This window comes from Plutella xylostella, chromosome 20 (genome assembly GCF_932276165.1).
Source record: "Plutella xylostella chromosome 20, ilPluXylo3.1, whole genome shotgun sequence".
In the NCBI taxonomy this organism is placed as follows: Eukaryota; Metazoa; Arthropoda; class Insecta; order Lepidoptera; family Plutellidae; genus Plutella; species Plutella xylostella.
Genome location: NC_064000.1, coordinates 3,098,554 through 3,115,207, shown reverse-complemented (window position 1 = coordinate 3,115,207; position 16,654 = coordinate 3,098,554). Strand labels below are relative to the sequence as shown.

The window sequence follows — 16,654 nt, the reverse complement described above, 5'->3', positions numbered from 1 at the left end:
GCGGTCAGACATAACAATAAATTTAGAAAACAATTGATGCTGAGCAAGTTACTGTTATTCACAAACTGTTAAACTAGGTAAACTAGGCTAGGACCTCATTTAGTACCAATATATTCTTTGTAAGTTAAGAATTATGTGGGTAGTTTAGTTGTTCCTATTTTGAGTGCCGTTGCAATCCACTTCTTCACCTGAGTCAGGATGTTTACTTCATAGTATATAGTCTCAGACTTTAGTTGTCGAATATAGAACATCAACATCATCATCATCAGCATTCAAAAAGTATGTCATATCCTGAAAAGAAAAATAGAATTTAATTAAAAAAGCTGGGTATTATGAGGATTTACATAATTCAGGAAAATACTATTTAGTTCAATATAAATTAAGTAGACTAATAGAATAATATATTTAGGGAATTGTTTTATGATAGGTAATCAATATTGGATCTACAGGGTTATGATTTTCATAACAGTCTAACAAAATCTAAGTAAGTACTATAAAAAAAATGTATTACAAAATGTAGAAAAAAAATAGGTACTTATTAAAGAATAGTAACTTTGGTATATAAGTAGTGAGGGATTGTGAATGTTTTGTCACAGTGGATGGTTTGATCAGTGGTTTATCATGGGTTTTAGTTCAACAAAGAGTGTAGTTGGATTTTTTTTTTTATTTATTATATGGAAAACTTACAGCTAAAATTTAACAGTCTAACACTAAAAATAAACAGTTGAAAGCCAATTACTAGTTTTCACTAATTGATAACAGAGTACTTATACACAAATGATTCCTATGTATGCAAACATACTAACCTAACTGGAAACACGAAACTAAACTAAGCTAAATAAAATATTATTTATACCTACAATATGATATGAGTATTACATAAAATAACCGTTAAGTAAATAATGTTACTACTAATCATAAATAGTTGAGCTAAACTTATTAGATAGATTATAGCTGATAGAACGAGCGCTACTACAAAACATGTCTATGTCCATACAGTCGTTACTAAGCGTATTGAAAGAGCGCGAAGCTCTCAAAAGAAACGAGTTCTGCCTGTAGTTGGTATGAACGAGTGGAACATGCACCAATGATTTGAGACGTAACAGACGTGAGGGGACTAACAGGTTGATTTTATTCAGTAGATCTGGACAATCAATACTATTCTGAGCCAGTCTAGTGAGGAATATTAAATCTGCTGCTTCACGCCTGATTTGAAGAGAAAGAAGGTGGAATTGGTTACAATGAAACTCATAGCTACGTCTTGGAATTTTAAATTTATAACATAGGAAACGAATAAACTTTTTTTGTATGGACTCAATTTTTGAAATATAGACGCCATAACGTGGGTTCCACACTTGAGAAGCGTATTCCAAGTTGCTTCTTACAAGAGTGCAGTAAATTATCTTAATAGACTTCATCAGCTTGAAATTTTTACACGAACGCATAATTTGCATTGTTATGTTTGGTCCTCAAATAAAACAAATAATGATATAGGTATAATTCAAAAAAAAATAACGTAAATGTAGGAGTTGAAGAGCAAATGATTAGGATACTTATTTAAAAGGTGAGGGGTTGACAATAAGTTAAAATATGTTGGTTAGACTTGTCAGTATTCATGCAACTTTTTTGGCCAGTTACGTGAAGTTGGCCTTGGACTTGATAATGTGACTTTTGTTTACAACAAATTGATGATTACCGTGTTGCCAGAAGTGATTTTTTTTTTGTTTGATGGGTTTGTCTGGTTCCAATCCGACGGCTGACGATGGAAATTTTATTTCAACAATGCCTAGATTTCTTTTTCCGTCAGGACTGGCACCAAGAAAAGAAAATTCTGTATCTATAGTCAAACCACATGGATCAATTTTAATATTCAGTACTTCCTCCAACTCTCGCAAAGATGTTTGCTCGTAATTTTCCCCATGTTTTATTGCTGGGACATGACCTAAATCTCAAAAAACACTATAACAAATATCCTTTGCAGTTTGTTTTTGTAAAAACTTTAGCGATAGCACCAAGTAATGCCGACGAATCGTCACATACTATTTCATTTGGTACACACCGTTTAGCTGCCTTTAACCACCGAGCTATCGTTTTTGTTGTATGCCATATAACAAAGGAGGGTGCTGGTTCCTGTAGTATAAGCCATAACATCATTTAAAAATATATGTTTCACTTTTCTGTTTGCTATTGAATAATTTATTACCGGTGGTGAAATAGGCTGGAAAATTGAGCCTCGCCTGGCCTCAATAGTGATAATTTTATAGGAATTCTTGAAGAGTTTGGTTATAAAAACGGCTTTGTTCTGTGGTCCAAAAATAAAGAATTAATGGCACCTAGCTGAATTTATGAATAAATGTATGAGGTGCACTACTTGCCATTGGCATATATAGACATTATTACCATATGTGCAAAGTGAAGTGCAGATTTTACTCTATGTCGAATTTTTCGTATGGCAAAGTAGGCGGTTCTTTATAATCATCGACACTGATAACTTCACTCGCCAGTGATGCACGTACTGCCAAAGCTTTACTATGTTGTATTTTTTTCTTTAAACGACTTACTCTGTTCGAAGTAAGTATATTTTTTACAAATGAGTGGTGATTGAATTCTGGTTTGTATTTATCAAGTACAAAAATCACAGAGTTCATTTTTTCTGAAATGGGTGTTGTCGTTATCACAGGCGTGGTCACTGTCAGACATTTTCACTTGGTGAAAAGAAGATGCTAAATCTAGCGTGGAGAAGTATTTACTATGACCCAGCTGATCTACGATATCAGTAATGTTCGGAATAGGATAAGCATCGCCAATAGTGATTTCGTTGAGCTTACGATAATCTATTACGATTACGATGCGCCATTTCTTTTCACCCGATGCGTCTTGTTTTTTAGGAACTACCCAAATGGGAGTTGACCAAGGTGACAACGAAGGACGAATTATCTTTTGATCCAACATGGACTGAACTTGTTTGGCTACTTCTTCTTTGTGAAATTCAGGGAAGCGGTAAGTTTTAGCATGAATTGGGGTTTGAAAAGTAGTCCTAAGGAGTGTTGAGGAGTGTTTTTGTAGTAGTAAGATGATCTCCTTCGAGATAAAATATGTCATTGAACTCAGTACAAAGATTTCGTATCATGATTATCATGATCTCTTCTTCTTGATTCATGTGCGTGTATCTGAGTTGATTTTGAATTCGATTTTCGCTATCTGAATCAGTGGTTGTAAAAATAGGGACGTGATTTGAAGTTGAATCGGGGACGTCTACGTTTTCTAAAATATGTGTTAAAGGTTCTAGCGTGAACTTAAGATTTGGTATTGATACCCCCTTATTGGATAAATTGAGAACCGAGAGCTTTACTTTTTTATTAGGCTGAACACGTACGAGACATTTTGAAAAATAGACATTGGAGTAATTTTCCTGTGTGGTATTTAAAATTAACCCTTCTTCCAACTCAGGTTTCTTAGCAAAATACTCAATTAAGGGAATCCATTCCAGCTCGGACACGTATTGCAGTAACATTATGTAAGCTTATAGCTGTATTTATTATTCGGTTCCTAGTTATACCATTGTTAAATACTGAGTATCACTCCTACTTGTGATTAATAACAGTTATTATTATGAGTATTGTATTGGGGTAACTTATTTTCTTCAAATGGTATCACTAAATACATTTATTAAAGTGGCAACATTGCTTTGTCAGTGTGAACTATGGTGCATTGTAAAAACGTGTGAAAAATATTTGATATTAAATATGTTGAAATCGCAAGAATCATAGTTTATTTTATGAAATAAAGGCTTAGATTTATATCTCAGAAGCGGGATAGACAATTTAAGCTCACTATTTACGCTCTTACTGCTATTCTGAACAACTGGCGGAAGACAATGAGAAAATCGTAACTGTTAAACTGTAATCAAGATGAGCTCACGAAATAAGAAGATACCGGACACGGACCGAGATGAACGAAGCGCTTACACACCAGATTTACCGGCGGATACCTATTACCTCCCCAATCCGGAAAATCGACGTAGCCGAAAACGAACCAGGAGTTCATCAGGGGAATCACGGCTGAGCCAGCGACGACGATTACGCTCAAGCGAAAGTCGGAAGCTGCTTGTAAGGCGTTCAACTGGCAAAAGGCGTCCAAGAGGCGAAAGGCGTAGTCGAAGTCATGAACGGGACTATTCGCGAAGGAGGACCAGAAGGCATAGTCGTAGGAGGATGCATGAACACCGGCCGAGTCGAAGCCACGAACGAAGCACGAACGAGCAGCGGCGGAGCAGGCGTAGTCGCAGTGGGAGCCGGCGCAGTCGTAGCCGGCAACAGCGGAGCAGGTGCAGTCACAGTGGACACAAAGGCAGTTACGGTGGGCAGCAGCGGACCCAGCGTAGTCGCAGCGTGCTGCGCAGCAACTCCGGACCACAGAGAACTTCGCCACAACACCGTGACGACTGCAGCCATGGGGCTCATTCAGGTTTTTATAATTTAAGTACAGAACAGTTTTTAAAAGAATTAGTTAAGTCATTAAATGGCAATAAGCACGAAGGTAATAAATTCCCTATGTTAGGTAATGTTATCCCGGAGTTCGATCCCATGGTCAAAGGACAAACAATACACATGTGGCTGAACAAAGTAGATGAATGCGCTAGACTATATCGCTGGGGTGACGATCAAATCATACATTACGCGTTGCCCAAACTGGTAGGTGTAGCCAAGACATGGTACCAGGCTTTGCCAACCATGTCATTCACTTGGCCGGAGTGGAAGTTAAAGCTGGTCGATTCTTTCCCTAGCAGTGATGATTATGCGGAGTTGTTGACAGAAATGCTGTCCAAACGAGTGAAATACAATGAATCTTTAGAGTTGTATTTTTATGAAAAGCTAAATTTGTTAAACCGGTGCAATATAGTAGGTAAGCGTGCTGTCGACTGTCTCCTATACGGAATCGAAGATCGTTCATTACGATTAGGTGCAAAGGCGGTTAAATGTCAAGAGCCTGAGCAAGTTTTGCAATATTTTCAATCCATCAAGCAGCAACCTCGAGATAATGATAGGCAAAAATTTGGTCAAGAAAAGAAAGCTATTGTGCAGGGTACTCAATACAGTGGTTCTAAAAATACTGAAACGGGGGATTTTAGAACAAATAAAACACAATCAACACACATACCAACATGCTATAATTGTAATGAGCCAGGGCATTATAGTTTTAAATGTACAAAGCGACTGTTGAAGTGTACTGTTTGTAACAGATTAGGGCATTTAACTACGAATTGTCCGAAACTTCCGGGTGGCTCGACCACTAGCGTTCACAAGGGTACTGAAAAGTCTGTTATGCAGGTTGATATTGAAACTTCAAATGAAAATAAATATTTTATTCCTGTGACAATAAATGGGGTTACAATTGATAGTTACATTGACCTTGGCAGTCAGTGCACCTTAATAAAATATAGTGTCGCTCGTCAGCTAGGTATAAGTTTTGTGTCGAACGATTTACCAGTTATGCGTGGTATTGGTAACAACCTTGTAATGCCAATAGGATCTGCGGATGTGCAAATTAAGATTCAAGGAATCAGTGAGCTGGTTAGCGTTTACATAGTTGACGACGATGTTATGAAGTATTCAATCTTAGTCGGTCATAGTTTTACTGAAAAACAAGGAATTAAAATAACAAAAACTACAGACGCAATTGTTTTCGAGCGTGAAATACCAAAAATAAAAATTCTACTGAATACAACAGAAAGAATTATACTTCCCACACAAAAAATGACTTTAGTTCCTGTTTTTTCCGATTGTACTTATTCAGGTACAATCTATGTGAATGGTTCCGTAAGAGGTAAACCTGAAAATGAGTATTATTTAATGCCTGGAGAGTATAAAATTGACAACGGTTATTCTAGACTATTAATTATGAATCTTACAGATAAAGAAATAATTTTGGAAAAGGGTATTTTAATAACGCGATCTGTTTGTACAAGTGAATCGTTAAACATTAATATTTTGAATTACGACGAAAATGGATCTATTCAAGACTTGAATGTGGGTACACAATTAAGTAAAAGTGAAAATGATAGACTAAGAGATATGTTATTTAAGCATAGTTCATGTTTTTCAAGTAGTCTAGAAGATCTCGGATTGACTAATGTTTTGGAAATGAAAATCGAACTTACGGATGAGAGGCCGGTTGTTTACAGGCCTTATAGGTTGTCCTACCCCGAACGCGAGTTGGTGCGATCAATGGTACAGGAAATGCTCGATGCGGACATAATTTGCGAATCGCAGTCTCCTTACGCAAGTCCAATAATTCTTGTTAATAAAAAAACCGGAGATAAGAGGATGTGCGTTGATTATAGATCTTTGAATGCTAAAACACGGAAGGAGCATTATCCTTTACCACTGATCGACGATCAGCTGGATAGGTTAGCTGGTAATTCGGTATTTATAAGTCTTGATCTCGCTTCGGGTTACTACCAAATCCCGATCGAGAAAAATTCTCAGGAAAAGACGGCGTTCGTGACACCAGATGGTCAATATCAATTTTTAAGAATGCCATTTGGCCTCGCAAACGCGCCGTCAATTTTTCAAAGAGCAATGAATAAAATATTTTCACGGAACAAGTTAGACTACATTATAATATATATGGATGATGTGTTAATTCCGGCTCGATCCTTCGACGAGGGTCTTACACGATTGAATGAAGTACTTACGATACTTAACGATGCTGGTTTAACTCTGAAGCTTAAGAAGTGTCACTTCTTTTGCGAAGAACTTGATTACCTTGGTTTTCACATAAGCGGCTCTGGTATACGTCCCGGTTTGAGGAAAATTACGGCTATTTCGAATTTTCCAGTACCTCAGAATGTTCACGATGTGAGAAGATTCATTGGGTTAGCTAGTTTCTTTCGGCGGTTTGTTCAAAACTTCGCACTTATCGCACGCCCATTGACAGATCTCCTTAGGACAAAATTTGAATGGACTTGGACCAATGAACACACAAAAGCATTTGAGGATCTTAAGGAAAAATTGATTAACCGTCCGATTCTAGCTCTGTATGATGCGAAGGCAGACACAGAGCTGCACACTGATGCCTCAAAGATGGGATTAGCAGGCATCCTTATGCAGCGTGGAACGGATGGTTTATTGAGGCCCGTAGCGTATTACAGCCGGAAAACAACAGTAGATGAGCAAAAATTACATTCATATGACCTCGAAACCTTAGCGGTCATTGCATCACTTAATCGTTTTCGTGTGTATTTATTAGGTCTATCATTCAAAATAGTTACCGACTGTAATGCGCTGCGGACAACTCTAACAAAGCGTGACTTGATACCCCGCATTGCGCGTTGGTGGGTGCAGTTACAGGAGTACGACTGCGAGATAGTTTATAGGCCAGGAGCACGCATGACACATGTCGATGCACTTAGTCGTGGACCTGTAGCTGAACCCTCAACTGAGACCGAAACGCATGTACTCGATGTGTTAAACATTGAACTTAGAGATTGGGTCGCTACTGTACAGGGTAGTGATGAGGAACTGAAGAGAATTAAAGAAATTCTGTTGGATGATGATACAAAATTTGTAGCTGATGTACGGAAAAACTACGTATTGAAGGGCGATTACGTTTATCGTTTAGTTGATGACGGAATTAGATGGGTCGTACCAAAAGGGGTTCGGTGGCAAGTACTACGGATGAATCATGATGATGCTGGCCACTTTGGTTTCGATAAAACATTGAGCCGTTTACAGAACACCTTTTGGTTTGCTAAAATGCGTAAATTTACGAAGAAGTATGTATCAGCATGTTTGCAGTGTGCTCATCACAAGGCTCCCGGGGGTCCGAAGGCGGGTATGTTACATCCGATACCCAAAATTCAGACCCCATTTCATACATTGCACGCGGACCACCTAGGCCCTTTTGTTCGTTCACGGAGGGGCAACATATACATTTTAGTAATTATTGACGCATTCACGAAATATATTAATATTCGAACAGTTCGGAATACAAAAACTTCAACCACTATTCGCGTGTTCCAAGAACATTTTGGCTATTTCGGTGCCCCTGCACGGTTGATTACTGACCAGGGCACATCATTTACGAGTGTTAAATTTAAACAATTTATCAAAGAAACAAATATTAAACACATATTAAACGCGGTTGCCACTCCGAGAGCGAACGGACAGGTGGAACGATTTAATCGTACGATCCTTGATGCGCTTAGTACTAAAATTCATGACAAGTATGAAAATACATGGGATGAATATTTGGGGGAAATCCAATTGGGAATTAATACGACCGTAAATAAAACAACTGGTAAAAGTCCCTCAGAGTTGTTGTTCGGGTTTAGATTAGTAAATGTATCTGAAAACATTTTAAATGATGTTATAAATGAAACTAGTGATTTGGTTGGTGATGAGGGACTACAGCAGTTACGATCAGATGCTAGTGATAGGATATGTAAGCAACAAGAAGCAGCCAAAGAGACATACGACAGGCACAGGAAAATACCAACAGTCTACAAAGTAGGTGACTTAGTTAGAGTTGAAAGAACTGTAGTAGACAAAGATCATTTAGGGAAATCAAAAAAACTATTGCCTAAATTTCATGGACCTTACCGAATTATAAAGTTACTGCCAAACGATAGGTTTTTGGTGGAAGATACCTTTGACCAAAAAAGGGAATAAGAAATACGAGAACATTGTAGCTCTGGATAAAATACATCCATGGCTAAGCTTCAATGAACCAACTAGTGATGATAGTGAGAGTGAAACAGTGTCTGATTAACAAATGTTAATGTAATACCGATTGATACCATTGAAACAAGATGGCAAATGAGTTTAGTTATGAAATGCATAGTATTTATATGTGATTTGTATGATGATATCATTATTATAGTGATTAGATACGTATTATTATTAATGGATAAATGAAATGGAGATCGAACATCGGGATAGCGAACTGAGATTACACATGGGCTATGAGTAGTCAGTGCAGAAAGAGAAGGGTATCAGACGACGTCAGATATCGCACAGATGATTACAGATCATAGCAGACCATGAATGATGTGATGGTGAGCAAAATTTGTTACGAGCTGTCAGTGCAGACTATGAACGGTTCTGATAAGTCAGAACTGCACAGATGACAGTAGATCGTAATTAATATTGCAAGAATATGAATTGAATTTGTATTGTATAAATGTAATTTGGATTATACTGATAGTTAGTCGAGATTACTGTTATGTTATGTTTCGAAGTTTATTTAGTTGTTACATATATAGTTAAAGTTAATTTAATAACAATGAGCAAAAATATAAATTGAATTTACTGATAGGTTATGTAAAAGGATTAATGTTATGTTCGGTTTTTGAAGTTTTATGTTGTTATTCGTCAACTAAAGATAATCTAATAATAATATTGTTTTAAACCTTTTCTAAATTATCACATCTGGATGAAAAGGGCAGTATACCTATATCGATTTGAAAATTTAGTAGTATTGTAATAAGAAAAAATGTATATTTTATTTAGATATTCTACTTTTATTTACTGAAATGAAGTAATGTTAATATGTCTTATGTTTATTTACCTTTACAATAAGATGTTAAATTTTAAGGGTGTGTGTGGACACACACTTTTAAAGGATGGCCGAGCTGTAAGCTTATAGCTGTATTTATTATTCGGTTCCTAGTTATACCATTGTTAAATACTGAGTATCACTCCTACTTGTGATTAATAACAGTTATTATTATGAGTATTGTATTGGGGTAACTTATTTTCTTCAAATGGTATCACTAAATACATTTATTAAAGTGGCAACATTGATTTGTCAGTGTGAACTATGGTGCATTGTAAAAACGTGTGAAAAATATTTGATATTAAATATGTTGAAATCGCAAGAATCATAGTTTATTTTATGAAATAAAGGCTTAGATTTATAATTACGATACTTGGCCACAGGAGATGACTGCCAAAGTCTTCATTTTTTATTTAAAATATCCCCACAAGTTATTTCGCAGATAATACCAGAAGTTTGTCAAGCCCTAAATGAAGCATTAAAGGAACATATGAAGGTATGTGTGAATGGCTGTTGCCACCTGTAAAAAAATACAATGTGACATTTTATGATTTTATATTAAAAAACTTATTAAAATTAAAAGTAGGTATCGCAACAATTTTTAAATGATACAAGATAAATTTTACCAACGGATGCCCACTTGCGACCAAATTATTTTTTTTTAAGTGTCAATTCTAGTATCTAACAAATTGTTTTATTTATCACACAATTGAAAGGCTTCAATGATGATATTAGGTGCAGCCCCGTTATTTTCCTGAACAAGTGAATTTGGCGAAATTGAACCTTCATAGGTTACAGAACCTATTTCTGCACTAGTGTTTGAATCAGGAATACCTGGTGGGTAAATTACGTCATTCGACTGAATATTAATATTTGAATAATTGAATTTGGTGAGTTATAAATGATCGGTTCGGAATGTGAGGATTACGAGGTTCCAGGTCTCTGTTGATATTGATCGTGAGATGAGTTGCGTGACAGAATAAATTGACTGGCATGTTGTAACTGTGGTGACGGGGTTGGTACTGGTGATGAGAATTCAGAATTTACTGCATATACATGCCATCTATATCTGCCATTAAATAAGTATTATAAAATCATGTATGTAGGTATAATATGTATGATATGTGTATGTATATGATATATTATGTGTGTGTATATGTATATGTATATCTATACAGGGTTATTGGTAAGTGGACCAGATCCTTTCAGGAGGTGATAGAGGAAGGCATTTCCAGTCGATTGAACCCAATAATGCATTATCCTAAACTTATCTATTTCTATGATATCTAATATTTAAGGTTGTTTTAATTTTTTGTCAAAACTTTATGCTTTAAACCGATAATAAAAAAACTAGCCACATTTCATTTTTTTTTTGGTAGTTTTGCATAAGAAATACCTTAATATACAAATTAAAATAATCAAATGTACATTAATCGACTTATTATCTTATCTTGTTTTAAAGCTTATTAGTTGAACATGTTTTTTAAGCTGAAGTGCACAAAAATATGACATATGAAATACTTTTTTAATTTATTAGTTTTTGCGTTTTGAATATTTTTTCAAAATGTTTAACTATTTTGAGGTATTATGTCTAATTTAAGTCGAATAATGCACATTTGATTATTTTAATTAGTTTATTAATAAAAATAATATTACCAATAACCCTGTATGTATATATGTGTGTGTATATATTTATATATGTATTATATTGTATATAATTGTTTATTATAATACATGTAGTAGGCGTATGTACTTGTGTGTATTTTTTATTTATATTTTGCTTATATTTAGTGTGTAGTTAGATAATAATAACTTAAATTAAACTATATTCCTTGAATAAGTACACTAAGTCCTTGAAGGGGTACACCCCTTTTATATCTCTAATCCACCCATCCAAAGGTTGTCTGCAAGAGATCGCTATAAGCGATAAGACCGCCTTTTGTACCCTACTTAAGTGTCTATGTAAAATTGTTAATTATTTCTTGGTGTACTCTATCTATATATCATGCATAAATCTTAATCTTTTTTCTTCCGGTAATTTTCTCAATTTTGTAGCCAAAAGCTTTGCATACAAGTCACAATCATCGTCTTCTTTTGGAATTGGTTGAGGTGTATTTCTTTTAACAGTTGCATTAAACGTAGACATGGCTTCCTTCATAACTTTTTCTGCTTGAAATATTGAAATATTCGGTGGGGTGTTTTCGCCGACGAATTATTGATGCATTTGTATTGACTGTATGACTTTGATCATCAGCTTGCGGATTTTGATTAGTCTGATTTTCTTCAAGCTCTTCATTTCTACTTGTAGACGGCTCCTCCTAAAATAGAAATATATTAAAATGATTATTTTTATTGTTGCAGTTACCATCGTGCCCCGAAGAATGGCTACAAATTGAAAAAGACTTTGCATTGAAATTCCCGCGTGCTGTGGGATCAATAGATGGCAAACATATTGTTTTAGAATGTCCCATAAATTCCGGATCGGAATATTATAACTATAAAAGAACATTCAGTATAGTTTTGATGGCGTTGGTTCATAGTCACTACAATTTTATTTTCACAGACATAGGCTGTCAAGGCAGTTTTATGGTCAAAAATGCAGACAAATGACTTAAATTTACCACAACCACATCCGCTGCCTGGTTCAAACATCGACGTGCCATACATTTTTTTGGAGACGGCGCTTTTGCCCTTTCGGAAAACATTATGAAACCCTATTCTGGAAATCACAACTTGGGATCTCCAAAACGAAAGTTAAATCAGATTTTGTCTGGAGCACGAGTAGTAGTTGAAAATCCTTTCGGCATTTTGGTAACAAAATTTAGAATTTACAAGAAACCAATAATTTTTTCAACCCGAAATAGCCGCCTTGATAACGTTGACATGCATACTCTTACACAATTTCTTGAGACGTAGCACTACATCATCACACATCTATACACCTTCCGGAACTATAGATACTTATGACAATAATAATTTATTAATAGAGCCCGGCTCTTGGAGAGGAGACATGGAGAGCACCTGTGCTATTCGAAATCCGCGACATATTCCACGGCGAGCGTTCATCACGCAACAGAAATAAGAGATGAATTCGCTAAATATTTCAGTAGATAGGTTATGTACTGGTTGTCAATAGACATAAGTTGATTGTACTAACTAATAAAGGAAAACTTGCTGTATCGTCGAATAAGGCGTTTTTGTACTTTCCTATATGTAATAATAATTATAAGTAATAAAGGTTGCTGTATCTCTGTTTTCTTACATTTCGTAGTACCTATCCCCAAAAAAAGAGTCTATTATTTCGTATGCGAACCATATCGGCTTGTAAACATCGTCGACACCTGCTCCAGAGTTTTCTGATTTCTTAACTTTATTTTTGTACCCTCTGTAGCTTGAAAATAACGATGTTTTTTTCTTTTTTAAGTCATCAATGGGTATTCCCATCAGTTCACTTAGACGACACCACGCATCATGGTTTTAGTTTATTTTTGTAGTCTTTTAAATTTGTATTCCATAGCACGGGATCCGCTTGGAAATATTCCAAAAATTTCAACTCAAGTTCGTTTGTCCAAGTTACGCTCATATTGACGCCACAAGGTACACAATTACTTCCGTTCAAGTCGGCGGCGCGCGCGCTACTGAGAAGAGAAACATGCGAGTGTGGAGTCAATACACGTTCTCGCCTGTTCTCACGTTCTCGCGCTCCTTTGTCTCGCGCCAAAATGCCGACAAAAAGTGGAGAACAACGCGAGAGCTTGAGAAATCGCTTCCACATTCACGTTTCTCGCGTTCTCGCGAGATTCTCTTGAGAATGTGGAGCGCCCTTAAATGTAAAGTAATACAAGAATAATGATTAGTATTAAGATTACATAATTACATACAGTTCCGACACTGATGCTTTTCACATTGATAACACTTTCATTGACTTTGCATATCACTTCACTTTAACTTTTCTTCAATAGGTATGAGTATGACATAAGACGGATATCTGAAAGGTCGATTTCCTCCAGGTTGAGGGGACTGCTTTCCTTTTCAGGTTGTAGGGTAATAATTTCTGGTAAGCTGAGTAAGGGTAAGTCATGATACTTAATTTTCTAGAATTGTAGAGTTCCCTTTTTTAGTTTGTACTTTTCAATTTCTATTTCAAAATTTACATTTATGGCGTGTAACCTCGTCCTTACAGACTTGCGTAAGTACAGAGTTGTCCTTGGAATAGAGTATCCAGCGATTAAGTTGTATGGGGGTTAATTTAATGTTTTCCAGCTTTACAGTCGGTCGGCATGACGTGGCATTAGGGGTGCGTTTCATCAAGTCTATGACACATGTATTCTCAATGAATGCAGACATCTCGTTTTCATTGCATAGATAGTATTGTTCGTAAGTTACGTCATCTGAGTAATTTTCGTGTGTAAAATCCGAGTAGTTTTCGTGCTGTTCATCGTTTTCCGAGTAATTTTCTGAGGTAAGGTAATTTTCCTGCGCGTCTAATTCGTTTGAATAAAACTCGTTATTTTCCTGGAACATATTTTGTCGAAGGAGTGCAGCTGTGCGCATGGAGACGTCAGTAGTTATGGGTTTATTGTTTTGGTGGTTAGGTGGAATACCGAATTTGAATTTATTTTGGTTTCCATTGAATTGTTGCGCGTTATGTTGCTGTTGCATCGGTGGACGCCACTGCTGGTTCGGTATGCCGAACTGCTGAACATCACCTTTCAACTCATACCAAGTATTTAGGTGTATGGCTAATAGTGCCCTGCCATACAGTGATATATTAGCAAGCATTGAACTTCTTCTTGCAGGCCGAGGCTGATGATCAGTTCCAGGACGAGTCTGGAGATTAGCTACAGGCTGAGCCTGACGTTCAGAGGCAGAAGCCTCCTGGCGCCTAACATTAGCTGAAATAATAATATAGAAATGATTAAATACAGAAATAAACCATATTTGTTAATATTATTGTATTAAACAAAATAGGACGACTCCTAAGATGACGATCACTACTCATACACACTAATGAACATGACTGTATGTATGTTAATAAACTTACTTGTGGAGTGTGGTGAACATCTGCTCACCTCTTGCACTGACAAAACCGGACCTCCATTGTCTCTGGCTCAAAATCAATGATTTCCTCAAAATCAATATCTGTAACTAAATTTAAATAAATGATTAATAATCTGCATAGTATACATAATTTTACCTAGTTAAGTAATAAGTTTTTCTGTTAAATGTTATTTAGATTACCTATCTATACATTATGATAAAACTTAAATTTACATATAAGTAAATATAATAAATTATCTTAACAGTATGAACAATTATCTACTACGAATTATTATAAAACAAATATTTTACTACTAATTAATAAATGTTACTCATACTTTAACTGTAGTCCCGTGAACTACCTATTAAAGGTGTAATTATATATTTTATAGTGTCCATCATTGTCCATTTCTTCATTGCGAGTTGTGCTGTTATCGTGTAGAAGATATTTCTCGCGCAATGCAAACAGCAAACAGAATATCATCTTTAAAATTCTCAAATGTCTATCTCCAGCGGACGTCGGGAACTGTCGGGGACCAGCAGACGATTCACCATTTAGCTGAATCACAATTTAGGTCAAGTTGGTCCCCGCCTACGATACTTTCCATTAACATTGGGACTTGTTTTCATCTTTTTAGCGTGCAGTCGGGTTTTTTGTTTGTTTATAATTATATATTTTTTTTATTTATATTACAACTATATTATCAGATTCTTGTTCCTAAAACAATGTTGAGTTTATCAATAAATAAACAGCAGAGAAAATAGGTAAGTAAGCATGGGAAACTTGTTCAGGGGGCTTAGGTTGTTAACATACCAAAAGTCCTGACTCCTAGGTGATAAGCGGTGGGAAGGAGGGGGGATAAAGGTACGAATTTTTGGTTTTTAGCTTATATCTCGAAAACGGTGCATCGGAGAGAAATATTTTCAACTAATGAAATGGAGCTCTTAAAATTATCTAAAACTTTTATTTCATAAGTTTTTTTCTAATTCCTAACCGTTTTCGAGCTATACCCTCGGAAAAAGTTGAAATTTACAAGAAAAATTTATTCATATCAAAACATTCCTAAACATTGCTTCATATTGTCTAAACCTATTCATAAATGAAAAAAATGGATAGGAAAGAAGTTGTAGATTTTTAAATTATCTTTTAGAATATATATAGATATGCTGGTTAATGTCCAACCCACCTAAAGTTACAGCTATTTTACTTACACTTAAGCTTACTAACTCGGTGAGTTATGTCAGTGAATTTACCAAAATGCAAGTTTAAAATAGCTGTAACTTTAGGCGGGTTGGACATTGACCAGCATATGCATATATATTCTAAAAAGAAATTTAAAAATCTACAACTTCTTTCCTCTTCATTTTATTCGTTTATGAATAGGTTTAGACAATATGATGCAATGTTTATGAATGTTATGACATGAATGAATTTTTCTTGTAAATTTCAACTTTTTCCGAGGGTAATAGCTCGAAAACGATTAGGAATTAGAAAAAAACATATTATATAAAAGTTTTAGATAATTTTAAGAGCTCCATTTCATTACTTGAAAATATTTCTCTCCGATGCACCGTTTTCGAGATATAAGCTAAAAACTAAAAATTCGTACCTTTATCCCCCCCTCCTTCCCCCCGCTCATCACCTAGGAGTCAGGACTTTTGGTATGTTAACAACCTAAGCCCCCTGAACAAGTTTCTGAAGGAATCGCTTAGTTACCTGCTCACGCACTCTACACCTCATTCCTTGACTGGACTATTAACTTCCTCCAAAACAATGCTTAGGGCACTTTAAATACAACTGCATTCTTTTAACCGTACAATTCTAATCAAATCCTCAGGCAAGTTATAGATAAATTTTTGGCTAGATTTTCAAAGATTATTTTATTTTTTATTATTTTACTTTTTCTTAATAGTTGATCTTCCAATAGGTTGACCTTTACTATTAAGGCGCTTTGAACATGTTGTATCCGACTATAAAAGCTGGAAAGGTCTTCCTGTGGATTTATTTTTAAGGTTTCCAACTCTATTGCAATGCACTCTTCGGAGCGTTTATCCC

The 16,654-nt window shown here is 35.7% G+C and overlaps 1 pseudogene; it reads left to right on the top strand.

Annotated features, from left to right (window-relative positions):
- Nucleotides 1-2,899: 2,899 nt before the first annotated feature.
- On the top strand, nt 2,900-15,369 carry LOC125490061 (annotated as a pseudogene).
- The last annotated feature ends 1,285 nt before the right edge of the window (nt 15,370-16,654 follow it).